Source organism: Aedes aegypti, chromosome 2 (assembly GCF_002204515.2).
Source record: "Aedes aegypti strain LVP_AGWG chromosome 2, AaegL5.0 Primary Assembly, whole genome shotgun sequence".
Lineage (NCBI taxonomy): Eukaryota > Metazoa > Arthropoda > Insecta > Diptera > Culicidae > Aedes > Aedes aegypti.
Window position 1 is genome coordinate 348,848,033 of NC_035108.1, and position 17,093 is coordinate 348,865,125.

Sequence of the window (17,093 nt, forward strand, 5' to 3'; positions counted from 1 at the left end):
ATGAACAACACATCTTTAGAAGATAATATTTGTGGCAAAACTTTTCAACGGTTCTATATAAGTTCTAATTTAGGAAGTGTACATCAAAAACATTGTCTCTTATCGAGCGAAGGGAAAATTTGTGATTGAAATAATATATTTTCAGCATATCTCGGAAAGAGATCACGCGTTTGCCCCAAACAAAGTATATGTTGAATATTGGCAGATTTTCAAGTAATTAACATTCTAACAACACATCTGGCAAGAATTGATAGAACAGCAAAATATAAAAATGGTTAACATTTAGCTTCGCTAAATAATAAAATTTAAAACAGTATAAATATAAAGTACAGCATATTTTTAAAACAAGGCAAAATTTATAAATAAACCAAGACTGGACGCCAAAAATTATTACAGCATAATGAAACGAAAAGAGATCAAAAAGTGCGTTCAGAATCATCGAAGTGATTATGCTACTTTTCCCCAAATGCCATTTCCCCGAATGACTGGTTTCCCCGAAAAGTGGTGACGAGAAAGAACAATAAACAGTCAAAAGAAGGAAGTATTCTGACATTCTCGGCTATACACATGTTGGCAAAAATGCTGAGGGCGGTAAAACTCGAAACAACCACAAATTAAATAAAGAAAGGTGCATATTGGATGGTCAGTTCGTTCACCACCCTGAAATGTATAAAGTTACGACAATTATGAGTGCTAAAAACTTTTCGGGGAAGTGGGCTAGTCGAGGAAACGGGATATTCGGGGAACTGGCATTCGGGTAACTGGCGTTCGGGGAAACGATATTCAGGGAATAGTAGCACAACACATCGAAGTAACTGCAGTAATCGATTTCTCTTTTCGCTGATAATTTGAGCAGATCAATGTTATCGATTGCCGCCCTTTTGTCAGTTGGAAACAAAACAATACTGAAAAAATATAGCTCCAAAGAACAGCCTATGCATGGAAGAAGGAGAAATTTATTGAAATTTTAAATCAACAGTTTTCATACCTATAATTATGGTTACATAATAATAAGAATAAAAATAGAACAATTAAAAGAAGGGCGAATTCGTGCTAAATATATAAAAATCTTCAGTGCGAAAGTTTGAGCGAAACTCAAAAGAAGAATTATTATTTGAAAGAAGGGTAATTTCTGGATAAACAATAAAATACTATTGGCAATAACTTTCCTAATATGCTTAAATTTATTTATGAGCGAATGATTGTTGAATAAAGTGTAATTTTGTATTAATTGACTCCATAACAAGCCTGATCTCATCATAAAGATTCAATAGAAACGTTAAAACGAAAAATTGAGAAATTCTTGGTTTCAGACTCATTATGCCAAACGACTATTATGCCAAACGACCATTATGCCATACGACTTCATGCCAAACGACTTTATGCCAAACGGCTTTATGCCAAACGACTTTATGACAAATGACCTACCACCATTTTTCAGGTAGATCTAGCTGAGAATGGTTCGAATCTCACTGGTCGAGGATCTCGTCGGGTTGAAAATTCGGTCGACTTCCAGGGCGTAGAGTATCTTCGTACCTGCTAATTGCCCGGGGGTCTTTTCTAGGTTTTCAAATCATTCATATAAAGCTTAAGCGGACAGGATCCGCCTTTGATTTCGGAAATTACAAAGCAGTTTTTTCGTTCAAAATCAAGAAAATTTACAGGAAAATATGTTCACTGCATTCAATTCTCCAACCGAAACACAGTGAACAAATTTTCGTCGAATAGTTTTTAGTTTTGAACACAAAAACTGCTTTCGAAAATTTCAATTACGATGATGGATTGAACGTTAAATAACGAAAATTTGATTTGAAAATAGATTTTTAAGAGCTTTTCAAACCCATCGGTCATTTTTGACCCTTCATGCATAATGTGTATCGCTTTCTTAATGCATTAAGAAGGTTAAAATCTATCGCCGTGGTAAATTCAATTGTATTACATATAACTTAAATTAACTTGTGACATCGTTTTGTTAAATCTACATAATAAAATATTTTTGAGAAGAAAATGCTGAAATCTTTGGTAGATAATTCTTAGCAAACAAATCACCCGTTAATTATTTGTTTCATTCTTCAAAAAAAAACACTATCTGGTCTTAATATTTTCTTTACACATTCGAAAGAAAATTATAACAAAGTTGGAAAAAATTCAAAAGCTGGCAAATTTCATAAAATTTCTTAGACGCTTGAAGCTTACAAACACGCGTTGATCTTGATAACCCACCACACACAATTCCGTATTGCTAGGCTTCCGTCATCGCTCGAGTCGAGACAAATCAGCGTCAAACCCATCGAACGGTAACGATCGCGACAGCGTGGTCTGATAAGCAGCTGCTTTAATTGGGGCCAATAAAAATGATTGTAAAGCTTTCAGCCTTTTTAATTGAAATGCTTGTTCAATTTTCGACCTGCCTGATTCAACCGGGACAAGACTTCCCCAAGCGCAACTCTCCGGAGGGCCGTACGATGAGAGATTTTCGTTTGTCGATTACGTGCATGTGCGAGTTGGAAGAAGAAAAAAAAACTTTCCAAATTAATTTTGACGTTTTAATTACCTCCCCAAAGTAATGGAGGTCTGTGTCTGCGGTCAAACGTAAGTGTGTTCCGCATGGGGCACTTCTCTGTCCATCTTTCCACTGAAAGTGAAAGAGTTTCGGTTCCGTTGGAGGAACATCGAATGAATCAATTGCAGATCCTTATCGATTCGAATCACTGACAGCACAATGGTTGGTTTGTGCTGTCAGCGGGGGAAGTCTTATCGGAAGGACCTCTGTCACCATGTGGAACAACGTGTGGGTCGAGTTTCGTGATGTGCGGTGGCGGTGGCTCCAAAGTGACAGAAGTATAATTTCAGCTTCTACTTGGGGTCTCCCGCGGGAGGTGACGATCTACACGGTGAGCGTAGTTGAATGACCCTACTGAACGGTGCAGGTACCTAGGTACCGAAGCACGACCAGCACCGCACCGTAAAGCGTTCAGTCAGGCATTCGGCAAAGTATCTGTATACAAGGTAACGGATTGCTCCAGACACCAACAAATCTTAAATTTACACGTCACATATATTTAGCTTCAATCATGCAAACCCAACCAGTGGATTGCAACAAAATTGTAGCACAATTGTATCAAGATTTGTTACAAATATCAAATTTTGTTTCATTTTTACTTTGATTTGATGGAGGAAATTTTCATTGAAACAAAATCAGTTATAATAATAAGGACTGTTCATTTTATAAAGTGGAAACCTTGTGGATGCTGTATCTTTTTAATTTATCAATGAAATTTCAATCGGTTTTCTGCACATCGTTCGACTAGTATTGTACAATGTTGTGACAATAAAAAATCTCCAAAATAATTTCACACGAATATGGAACAACGATTCGAACGGTCGATTTTTGGAGGTTCTTCTTCTTTCTGGCGTTACGTCCCACTGAGACAAAGCCTGCTTTTCAGCTTAGTGTTCTTATGAACACTTCTATTTATTTATTTCTTCTTCATCAACAGGCTATTGAGCCCCAATGATGGTTATTAATAATTGGTTATAATACACAGACTACAAACAAAAAATATTTAAAAGTCACAACACTTAAAAACTATCTGAAAACAGTAAAAAATCTACCACGAAGCACGTCACGTGACACGTTAAAATCGAATTCTGCATCTACTCTGTTGAACGTCCTTTGTAGACCGGTTATGGCGCAGTTAACTCCGTAATTGGTGCGTTGAGTTTGCGGCCGAAGCATTGAGGTGATACGCAAAGCTCTTGGTCGTACGTATAAATTAACCTGCTGTAGGATTTCCGAGCAATCGACTCGGCCCTGCAAAACGTCAGCAACCAGAAGGGCCTTGGCAACATCTCTGCGTGTTCTGAGAGTGTCTAAGCCAATTAGGCGACATCGGCTTTCATAGCTCGGGAGGTGAAATGGGTCGCGCCACGGCAACCGGCGAAGAGCGAATCGAACGAAACGTCTTTGGACAGACTCTATCCTTTCAGCTCCATTTTGATAGTATGGACTCCATATAGTTGAGCAATACTCCAAAATTGAACGAACCAACGCACAGTAGAGCGCCTTCAAACAGTGAATGTCAGTGAACGCCTTGGTCACTCGGAAAATAAATCCAAGGGATGCTGAAGCTTTGTGCAACATGTACGACGCGTGATGTCTAAAAGTCAGCTGACAGTCAAGTATCACTCCAAGATCCTTGATTCGATCAACTCTTTCCAGAATGACGCCAGAGAAGGTGTAGTTGTACAATTTCGGGTTTTTCAAACGGGAAAAGGTGATAATCGAGCATTTCTCTGGGTTTACGGTCATACGATTACTGTGACACCATTGAGCGGAAGCGTCTAACTGCTGTTGCAAAAACCAGGCATCGGCGTCAGAATTGATTTTAAAATACAGCTTGAAGTCATCAGCGAAAGAGAGTTTTGGTCCATCAAGAACGGTGTTGACGTCATTGAAATACAACAGGAATATCAACGGTCCAAGATGACTGCCTTGTGGAATACCGGATGGAATCGGAAAATATGCTGATTTAGACTCACCAATGACGACTTGTGAACGACGCCCATTTAGATAAGACTTAAACCAGCTTAAAAGTGCACCGTGAACACCAAATCTTTCGAGCTTCGCTACCGCGATTTCATGGTTGATTTTGTCGAATGCTGCAGTTAGGTCCAAATATAGAACATCTGTTTGTGATCTTAGGCGCATGCTTTCAGCCACGTATGTGGTGAGACATAATAGATTAGAGGCGGTTGATCGTCCGGAAAAAAATCCATGCTGATTAGGGCTGATGAATTGCTTGCAGTGGAAGAATAGTCGGTCTACTATGACCAGCTCGAAGAGTTTGGAAACAGCACACAGTGATGATATTCCACGATAATTTTCAATATTCTTCCTGTCTCCCTTTTTGTGAACTGGAAACATATACGCATTTTTCGAGCATGCAGGAAACACTCCAGATGATAGAGATTTGTTGAAAATTGTTCGCAGGGGAACGAGTAAGCAGTCAATGCAGTTCTTCAAAAACAGGGAGGGAATTCCATCAGGTCCTAGACACGTTGAAGCTTTAAGCTTACTTGATGCTTCTACAATGGATTCGTTACTGACAGTCACATCGGGCATTACTAAACCGGTCAACTGAGTATTAGCTGATGCTGATGTTATTTGCTGGTCCGATAGAGCTTCGTTAGAGAAAGTGCTGGAGAATTTAGAAGCGAACATATCGCAGATGGCTTGTGGATCAGAGGTTACTGTATCGTTCCATTTCATCGAAGAAGGCAATCCGTACTCGTTTCGCTGTTTTTTAACATAATTCCAAAAATATTTTGGATTATTTTTAAGTCGTCGTTGTATGTCGGTCTGATACCGACGAAAACAGTCTCTACTTGCACTTTTATATAGACTATTGAGTCTGACGTAATGGTCTCTTTGCTCCTGACTTTTATGTTTAGAATACCGTCTCAAAGCAGCTTTCTTCTGTCTTTTTAGATCTCGTAGCTCAGATGTCTGCCATGCTGCATTGGACACTGATACAGTTATCTTGGGTACATGTCGATCAATCACATATGAAAGAATATGGGAGAATGTAAGTGCCGCACTATTGACATCATGCTCATCAAGGATGTTTGCCCAATCAATCGTCTGAAGAACGTGAATGATGCTGTCATAATCTGCATTTTTGAAGTTGTAAAAGACTGAAGAAGGGATCTCTTTGCAATCTTCGATAATTTTACTATTTATACTAACAAGCAGCGGAGGGTGGTGTGGAACAAATTTCACCAGCGGTGCTGGGGCTAAAGCTATTGATGGAGCCACATCGCGAGAGCTAACAAAGCACAAATCGAGACTTCTGCCGTTTTCGTTCACGATATGGTTAATCTGCCGTAGCGTAGCAGAACTGTAACCGTCAAGAAATCTATTCGAAGCAACATTAAGAGTCGAATGACCAACGTCCGGGTACAGGAATCCATTACTTGAGGATTTCCAGCATATTCCAGGCACGTTAAAATCGCCAATAATCAAGATATCGTCCTTGGGCGAAGCCATGTCTACAATAGATTGTACTGAACTCATGTGTGCGTCGAGCAATGAATCATCACGTGTTCTATCAGGGGGAACATAGATGACACACGTATAGAGGTTTCGGTCAGCTAGTTCTATCGCTAACCACAGCTGCTCCACGCCATTCCACGCGTCATCTTCGATTAAATGAGCTTTGATACCCCGTCGTACAGCTAAGAGCACACCGCCACCGCGCGCTTTGCTGCTGTTATGTGGACCACGATCACAACGGAATACTTCGTACTGCTGGTCCAGTACTTGACTTGAAATCGTATTTGCAGAGAGCCAAGTTTCAGTTAATACAAGAATTTCATAACAGCAGTCTGAACTGGCCATCAAATAATCCTCCAGAGACGAATTTAAACCGCCAATATTCTGATAGTAAATGTTTACCATACCATCGGCTGAACATGTCGAGGTTGTGATATTAGCAAAAGGGGCTATAACTGATTCTGACGGACGAGTATCGGCAGGCGTGGGAGGCACGACAATATCCATGGTGCGGTTCTCAGGAACAGTTGCATCTGCTTCAGGGAACGAGGAATCTGCTCTATCGATACACATAGCTGCATTCTCCAAACGATTGTCATCCGAAATCGGTCGTGTTGGACCGGATATAGCTGGAGCAGCACTGAAAATTGGAATGCTTTCAGGCAGTGACGTGGTCGGAGATTTAATATACTTGCCTTCATTGGTGGTTTGGAAGACCCCTGCGTCCAACCCAAACACAGGTCCGGAACGACTGTTGTGCGCTGGCAGGATTGGCACGACTGTGCTGGGTGGCTTTGGGGCTTCCATGGTACTTGTTGAAGGCTTGCGTTCCGGTGATGAATGATTAGCTGGTCCCGAAGAAACTCCGTGATTACAACAGGGTACAGTAGATGAGCTGTCAAGGTATGATTTGTCACGCAGAATATGTATGTCATTCGATTCCAAATAATACTTGCCTTCGCAAGCTATCTGGAAGACCTCGTCACACACCTCAACTGCAGGATCGAGACGACTGTGATGATCGATGTCAGCAAATGGCAGGACTGAGTTGAGGGGATCAGAGGCTTCCAAATGGCTTTCTACGATGCGTCTCGATTGATGATCCGTTCCATACGCTTGGAAATTGCTGCCGTACTGAACCAAGGTAGTTCCGAGATAAGCTGCTTCTGATGTTGATGGTGATGGGTAGATTATTGCATTGCAGTTATCTGACTGACTGGAGTGGACAAAGTAGCGGAAGGTGTCCGGATGTCCAATCGAGGAATTTTTGGAGGTCCCCAAAAATCCCGTTCTGTTTGCTGGTTTTCAAACTCCCTGAAGAAGATCCCTTTGGGCCAGACAGAAGGGTCGAGGGCAGTTTCCTTCAGCTCCTTCTCAATCCCAATTTTAAATGAGATGAATGCGAACTGGTTCAAATCTGCGTCCTTGCGAACAAGCTTTCGCACTTCAATAGGTTGTTGAGTTTGTACACAATTTCTGACTAGTTCGGTAACGTCATCCTCCGTGACGTGACGAGCGATTCTGGATAAATATAACCAGAATTTTTCTGGTGGTTTGTCAACGGTCTCCACAGTCAAGCTCCCCTTTTCAATGGATTTGGTGCCACCAACAAGTCTGGAATCAGGGCGAGCTTTAGGAGTAGCTGTGTCGCGGGATCGTTTAATACTCGGCCATGAAGTACAAGCTCGAACCTGACCAGAAAAATCGTTAGAAAGCTTCTTATCGGTCAGAGATTTGGCGAGCTCTTTGGTTTCCAGAATCTCGTCTTTCAATACATTCAGAGATTCGCGAAATACATCTGAAACTGCTTCTACGACATCCTGCTTCGTTTTCAGTGGATTTTGCTTCAAATATTCAAGATTATCGATGCAACGGTCGCAGAACCATAAGATATTTTTATGCTCTCGTACGAGGTCCATATTAGCTCTTTTCAGGCCGATACATTTCAAGTGCGCTGATTGATGACAAAAACCACTGCACTGTATGAACTCAATGGTTTTGATCGGCTCAGAGCACTGCTTACAATTTGAATTCATTTCGATACCGGCCAACAGATGGAAAGTTGCACAAGAAGAGCTTTGCCGTGAATTAGTATTGGTGCAGATTGAAGTTGGTTTCCACCAGATGTCGCTTCGGAAGAGAATACGAATACAGCCAGAGAGGTACGTCCAGATCGTAACGGCAGCGCAAAAACACTCGTAATGGACCGAAAATTAGATATGTTTTTTCTCACTACGACACGTCGAACGAAGAAAGTCGGTCTTGAAATCAAATAGCAACGAGAAAGCAGTTCACAACAATAATAACGACATGAATTAACGAATCAAATAAACACATAAATAGCGAAAATAAAACGACGACGAAATATCAACAAAGTTGCGTACACGTCAGTGGTGCCAGAAATCTTCTACAGTTATTAACTGAGAGCTTACTGTGCCAATGATCATTTTTGCATGCGTATATCGTGTGGCAAGTACAAAGATATTCTATGCCCTGGGAAGTCGAGAAAATTTCCAACCCGAAAAGATCCTCGACCGATGGGATTCGTACCCACGACCCTCAGCTTGGTCTTGCTAAATAGCTGCGCGTTTGCCGCTACGGCTATCTGGGCCCCCAATTTTTGGAGTTTATTAAAATCAATGATTGTTAGAAATTGGCTGGAAAACCGATAATTTATATTTTTTTTTTGTCAAAAACAGACTTGTTCTTGGAAAGCATTATCAATCAGAAGCCTGATGGAAAAAATCAAGTTATTTTTGGAACATCAATTTAACAAGAATAATAAAATCATTTTTCCCCTATATTTTTTAGAGAAAATTATTTTAAATTTGAAGGGAACTGTATGAGTAGAATTTTTTGGTTAAAAGAATGTTTTGACGGTAGTTCTAATATAGTATTAACACAGTTCGACAAAAAAATTCAATCTGAATGCACAGAGACCGGACACCCCGGGCTTGAAAGCATAAAAATAATAAAAAATATTGGCGTTTTCAGAATTTTCGTGTCTGCCCCAGGTCATTTTTTAAATATACTTGAACATTTTGCATTTTTTATTTAAAAATCTAATCTAATCAATAACCCGACACTGTGTTTTAGCTTTAGGGCAGCAGAATGCATGTGCCATATTATGTTTTAAACTTGAAATTCAATATGAAGAGTTGTATTAAGATTTGCATGGACTCCCCCACCCCCCCTTTTTGTACCCTCACCATTTTTAACGTATTGCAAAAGATGGAATATTTGATATTAATGGTTGAAATAAGCGATTTTAGTGATTCTACCATCCACCAGCTATCTCTCCAGAAATATCGTGATTTATGAACAACCCCTTTACTGTACTATGGAACCGTCTATAAATTGCGTGTTCATTTTAGGTGGGGGGGGGGGTGTTCAAAGATTACGGTTCATGTAAATAAAAATAAAAATTTGAAGAGCTGACCACAAGGGGAAGGAGGATGAAAACTACCAAAAATATAACCACGTGGTTCATGGACGACCACTTGCAGATTATTTTGTGTCTTGTTTACTATAATGGCTGATAAAACTTCATTTGGTCACAAAAAAATGCCCTTTAATTGTTATTGGACTTTTAAACATTTTCACAAATATCAAAAATATACATTTTCAAAAATTATTGATTTTTTATTTTTTCCTCCACATGGACTTTTTTTGGAAATCAAGATCCCTATCCCCCGTCGTGGCTTTTTGTCCATATACAAATTTAAAAAAGTCACGTGGTTTATTGAGAGCCCCTTGATCTAAAGTTCGATATTGTAAACAAGAAACAAAATAACCTGCAAGGGGTCCTCCATGAACCACGTGGTTATATTTTTGGTAGTTTGCAGCCCCCTTCCCCTTGTGGTCAACTCTTCAACCGTAACCTTTGAACAGACCCTCCCCCTAAAATGAACAGGCAATTTATAGACGGTTCCATAGTACAGTAAAGGGGTTGTTCATAAACCACGATATTTCTGGAGAGATAGCTGGTGGATGGTAGAATCACTAAAGTCGCTTATTTCAACCATTTATATCAAATATTCCATCATTTGCAATACTTTAAAAATGGGGAGGGTACAAAAAGGGGGTGATGGAGTCCATGCAAATCTTAATACAACTCTTCATATTGAATTTCAAGTTTAAAACATAATATGGCACATGAGTTCTGCTGTCCTGAAACTAAAACACTGTGTCGGGTTATTGATTAGATTAGATTTTTAAATAAAAATGCAAAATATTCAAGTACATTTTAAAAATGACCAGGAGCAGACACGAAAATTCTGAAAACGCCATTATTTTTTATTATTTTTATACTTTCAAGCCCAGGGTGTCCGGTCTCTGTGCATTCAGATCGACATTTTGTTTTTCAAACAGTGTAATATGAAAAATAACTTACGCCTTCATAAAATTACTTATTTGGTCCCTACGTCACATTAAAAGTACAATAGAAACACAATTGCTTTATTCTTAGAAGACCTTTCAAAGTACATTCACAATCATCAAAATTGGTAACACTGCTGTACTGAAATCGATTTAATTTTCCACCTAATATATTACTCTGAGATTACCAATTGAAATATTTAGAGAAAACTATTTACAATTTTCTGTAGATCGATAAATATGCGTACACGATTTTAAAAGTATGAGATTTTTTAGTAAAACTACCATATACAGTAAAATTTGTACTTAAGATTATGGTTTAAACGCACGATTTAGCTCTCGCTTGTACAAATATAGTTTCTTAAGTAAACCAAACTAGTTTTGAATACGCTTTTTACTTTTCTCCTTTGCTGGGAGTGAAAGGATGGTGTATCAGCAAATTTGGCCATAAATGGGTAAATTACTTAAGTCAGAGAATGGTAGAATATAATTGATTTTTTTAAAAGCTATGCCTTTAATAGAAAAGTAAAGAATACAAACATACAGTTTTTTCATAAAATTTAGGATTTTTGTTTTGCGAAAAATTATGTTAAACTTTGACGAACAGCTTATCTTAGGAGTTTTTGGAAAAACAATTTAGCTCTTCAACCAAAAGCATTTTCTAAGATCTTATATTTTCATAGCATTGGAGATTAATAGTTGAACGATGCACAGAAAACCGGTTTCGATTTTATCAATAAATAAAACAGATATAGCAAAAACAAAGTATCCACTTTATAAAATGAACAGTCCGTGCAAATTTGCTATTTTGTTCCTTATCCGAAATAAGGATATACGTATTTTTTATTTTTTTGATTAGGGTGACCATTTCAGAAATAGAGTGACCAGAAAAATAGCGATTTTGCAAATTTTTTTTTTAAATTATAACTTTTGAACCGTATGACCGATTTTCAATCTGAAGGCTAAAGATTTTGACTTTTCGGGAAAAATATAAAATTTCACAAAAATTGTGTTTTTTACATAAAAAAACTCAATAGTTTCCGTTTTTTCGTGTTTTGAAGGCCTCGGGACCAAAGGGGCTATTGCTGCTCTCATTTTTTCTTAAAAGTTCAGAAAATTTTACGTAAACTGTCAAATTTTCAGCGATGTATGTTTTTTAGTTTTTGAGATATATTTTTTTTTTTTGAAAATAGAAAATCAGTCATTTTTCATCGGCACACACTGTAGATCTCAGCGCATTAGATTTGTATTGTTTAAAAAAATCATAACTTTTGAACAGCTCAACCGATTTCCAATCTTTTTTTATGGAATGAAAGCTATATATATATAGCTATAAATATATGAAATATGTATATATATTTTTTTTTTTCGGAGCTATTGTTTATTACATTTTTTTAAGTGGTTCAGTTATGAAAAAAAAAAATGAGTAATATGTGTGTTCGATTTGAAACATAATGAGTTATATTTTACATTCACCGTGCATATAAAACAAATTCTGCACTGCCCCCGATTTTGTTTACCCCCGATTTTGTCAGCTTTATGACCCGATTTTGTCAGCCTATTTTAAATTTGACAAAAAATTGTTACCGTCATGTTTCACCACGTACACATTAAAATTGATGATGATGTTTTATGTCATGCACGCATGGGCTTAGCCAGAGGGGGCAATGGCAATGCCTTTTATTAAGTGTTTAAAATCGATATTACCAATTTAAGGGAGGGGGGAGCCCCTGATGAAAAAAACTGGCTACCGCAGTGTCCATCGCCCTTTTAAAAGTCCATGTAACCATGTAGCACGTCGAAATTTGAAAAACATGAACAAAATAAAAATGACCCGATTTTGTCAGGTTCCCCATTTTGTCAGCCCAAAACTCATCGAGGGGCTGACAAAATCGGGTCCTTACTGTATAATTTTTCCAAATAATTTATAGCGAACTAGAATATCACTGCAAAGCGTGCAAAACCATAATTCAGGGAAAAATCAAAATTAGTGATGCAAAATAAAAATGTATTAATGTCGGTCGCAAATTTTTATTCCCACAACCGAGTAAAATCCCTTGTGATACTTCCATGAACTTCTCAGGTATTCAGCCATGTGCTTTTAATAGATTCCTCTGAAAATTCCTACGGGGATTTCTTCCTAAATTATAATTCTGTACTATACCAGTGCTTTCTCCAAGAACCTCTTAACCAGTTTTCTCTCTAGAAGGATTCCGCCAAGGAATTATGATCTAGTTGTTCAGTAACGATATGTTTAGTATTTTCTGGAATTACTGAGGATTTCTGCTACAAATAGTACAATAAATTCTGAGAATCCCACTCAAACTTTCTTCAAGATCACCAACCAATGATCCACAAATTATTTAAAGAGTTCATCAACATTTCATAACACTGTAAAGATCTTTCCAAAGTTTCTCTTCAGATTTCTACAACATATCTTTCAGAAAATCTTTTGGAAATTCGCATGGAAAAATATTCAGGATTTCATGCAAGAAAAACAATGATTGTTTCATACCATCCTCCTAATGTTTTACAAGATTTTCATGTGCAATTTAACAGGATTCAATTGGAAAAATGTTTTAAGCGATATCTCAGAGAAGTTCTACATAATTTTATTTGCATTTTTTTTTTCATAGAAAGTGTTTCTTAAGATTTCTCTAGAAATCGATTTAATGTTGCTTGTCACATTCCTTCAAAACTCTCTCGAAAATAACGTTCAACTTTTTTCAAAAAGTCTTCAGTGAAAATACTCAAAAGTTTGCCGAGAAATTAGTTCAGGGATTTCTTCAGTGAATTTCACTATTGATTCCCCTGGAATGCCGTTCTAAGATTCACCAGAGATTCATCCAAGTTTTTTTTCCAGAGATTTTTTTCTTTTAACAGAATTAGCGATCCTTCTGGGGATTTTTAAAGAAATTCATTAGCAAGTTTACTCAAGCATTTTGCAATTTATTTTTGAACTATTCAAAAAATAATTGTACCAGAAAAAAGTTGTTTTGCATGAACTCAGAAATTTCATGATACTATGGCGAACAGATTGAGGTAGAAACCAAGGTTTAACTACTCGCAGACACTGCAATCAATATTTTTGGAGAGACTTTTTTCATTATTTTGATAGCAATGCAAAAGTTAAAAGTGAAAATATTGGTGGTATTTATGGAGAACATTGCCAAAGTGTCCTTTGGTAAATTCATGATGCTCGAGGATGTCCACCATGGGATTTCACAGGAATTCCATCGCAGAATATAGATTCTGTCAAAATTTGAAAAAAAAAACTATTTCTCAAGAAATGTTTAAGTAAAACCGTCCCCCTTCCCGGTTTGCTTAATGTATTTCCAAAGATTGCTTCAAAACTCTGCTAATTTCGGATGCAATTTCAACAAATTTCCTCCGCAGTTTCGAAGGCAAAAGACATTCCAAAAACACTTCTCGTAGGTTATTCTAATTTAATCCGGGGATTCGAAGCAGGATTTCCAGAAAATAAAACATAAGTTCTGACTCAATTTGTGATATTTTAGAAATATTTAAAATATTTAGAGAACTGTTTGAAGAAATTTCTAGTAGAATTTTAAGTGAAAGAGAAATATTACATTTCAAAATTTGATAGAATCAATAAATTTTTGGAGGAAATGTGCGGGAAAAATATAACTTTTGAACTTTATTGAACTTTCGAAAGGTTTTCTAAAAGTTTTCAGTTGAATCCGGGAACACTTCACAGAATCAATTTGTGGACGTAGAAGAATGGTTGTCCTTTATTAGGAATTCACGTTTGAAGTATAAATAAGTCTCACAATATTATTAAACTAATTTCCAATATCGAACGATATCCTAAAAAATTTTGCTAGAAATATATCGGCAATTAGTCAAATAATTTGTGAGGTTTCTTAAAAGTTCTACACATAATAAGTTTTCTAGGAAAAAATATGTTACTTTTTTGTCAATAATAAGAGTTATGTAAATTGATTCAGAAGATTTTTTTCACGTTTGAATCATGTTAAATGTTTTTTTCTTTTAATTTTTATATTCAATGTCATCTCAGATTCTGGAGGGAGCCTGGATGATTCCTGGGGGGCTGGACCCCTAAACCTTTGGAATTTACCTCAAAACATTTTCAAATGCAAGATTGTTACTTTTTTATATGTTAAATATAGTTGAACTGCGAAAATTTGGTGAAATATCGGACCACAGAATGGAAAAAAGAAACAGATGACTAATGAGTAGTATTGGTGAGCCAGTTTTCGGGAAACCGTTACCTTGTAAACTTTGGGTACTTTGAGCAGTCGGTACGCGGTAGTAGTTCATCGTAAATACACCTGAACCTTACACGGAGAGCCACACATCACGCTTCGCTAAACTGGATCTGACATTTGAGTCAGCAATAAAAAGCCACATATTTTGAAATTTAAATAAATTCCTACGTTTGCCTGCCGCCACACATTGTCGCCGGTATATTTGCTGGCTGGCCTGGCTGGCTGGTTGGATGAGTTCACTAGCTGACTGGCTGCTATCATTTGCCGGTTTGTTCTTCTTTTCTCTGGGTGAAGTGATATGTGGCTTTAATGGGGAATTTATTATTATGTGTCAACAGAATTTGACGAATCTCGCTAGCGTGGTAGGAATAAGTGTTAGACTAACCTACCGGTGATGGTAGGAATGTATTTTCGGGTTGCGAAAGTTGGAATTCTTACTTGCGTCGTTTTATAATTCTCAAAACTAAACTTTATCAAAGTGAAAATTAAGTTGGTTCAGAGTGCAACATGTAGAATTTCATCTGAGAAACAAGTAGGATGGATAAACTAAGTTTGTTACTCGTCTGACTTAAGTCTGTTTGCATAACTTCTCATGAATTATTGTTCAAAATTTTCGCTTCTGGCTTATCTAATTTGCCTCAGGGATATCAACAATTTTTGTTTGCAGATGACAACGTTTCCCCGCGAAAACAAGCTTGTTGTAATCCGATCCGGTCACAGCCTGTATCTGGCATCTTTTAGACGATAAAAACGATCAATGGCAACATTTACTCGATACATTTTCACACCTTTTGCCTCCAGTCAGTAGAGTAAGGTGGGGCAAAAGCTCGAATGGCGTGAAAGTTCCTGCTGATGATTTCTAGATCAATAAAAAATAAATATTATAAAGATCATGGCGGTTCGAATGTTGTTTAGGTAAGATACTTTCACGTCAAATATTATAACAATCGGTTCAAATTTACCAAAGTTATGTTGTTTTTGAACAAAACAAGAATGCAATTGTATTCGATTTATATGTAAGGGCGTAGCTAGGCATATCGTGAGAATGTTTTGAGGTGTAATAGTTTTTGTATAAATAATTGGAAACTATTGTTTGCGCATAGTAGGACAAAAGCTTGAATTACCGTGGTAAACGTTTAGCGTTCTATTTAATGTAAAATTTTGTATTTTGCCTAAAACCGACCTTGTAATTTAGCAAAATATGCTTGATCACGTGAAAACAGTTCATCAAAAATTCACGTTTTAACTGAATTTTGCGAAAACCGCCTGTGCTGGGTATATTGGAACTAATCCTATGTCGGCTAAGTTTATGATTAAAATTTAGTGTATATTTCTCATGGATAGTCGAATATATTCCTGTTAAAAAAGCATGGTACTGTTATAATTAGTCTGTTAGTTTTGCCCCACCTTACTCTAAGATGGGGCGGTTCGGTTGACTCACTCATTTACACACGCCGATCCCTCGCGTCATCGCCGTATATCCCAATCAGCTGAGATGGAGCTTAAGCCGGGCATTAGAGGCACAATCGGGATCACAGATATAGGCATAAAGGCGATACATTTATCGCTCCGTGGACGGAGTGAAGGTCGAGGAAGGGAATCGAAGAAATATTATGCTAATTTGGTTAACATAAACACTCGAGGCGCTTGGGTTGCAGCGTTGTCGTCGTTTGTTTTTATGCCTTCCTAATGCCATTGCTAGTCTGTTGAGTTCGGTTGACAGTGAGGCGGGAAAAATGTCAGTCAAATGGGATGAGACACACCTCGGGTGCCATTCGATCGCAAAGTGAAGGTGAGGATCCAAATCAGCTGGTTAGTGGGTGGCAGCTCGGCTAGTTCTGTTTGACGTTGGTCGTGTGGGTACCATTATAATAATGTTATCTAAATGGTTCTCACGCGAGACCGAACGGGTGTTGGGTTTAATGAGAAAGGGTTAATTTTCTGACGGGGAACGACTTCTTAATAGGAAGTTTTCGTTTTCGTTATTTATTCAATACTGATGTTCGTAATTGATGAACCCCATTATTTTGACATGGGGGCTGAAAATCAAAAATGGACACCTCCCGATTGTATATCGGTTTCTCTTTCAAGAGATCCTATTGGAATACATTGAAATCTTGTATTTTCTGCGATGGACTAGCATGACATCTCCAATTTTGAGTGACATCGCTTCCAGCTGAGTCGAGAGAGTTTTTGAAATTACCTCCGATCCCGCCAAACCGATCTCGTACAGTTAGCCGGGCGAACGATATGGAACGGCCAATTTCCGGACCAATCCGTGGACACGCCAACAAAGAACAAATTCCCATCTCACTTTTGCCGTCGTGCCTTTGAGTTACATGTAACCTAAGCTATAATGGTGTCCGGCCATTTGGCCGAATGGGTTGTTTGGCCGAACACCATTATGCCGA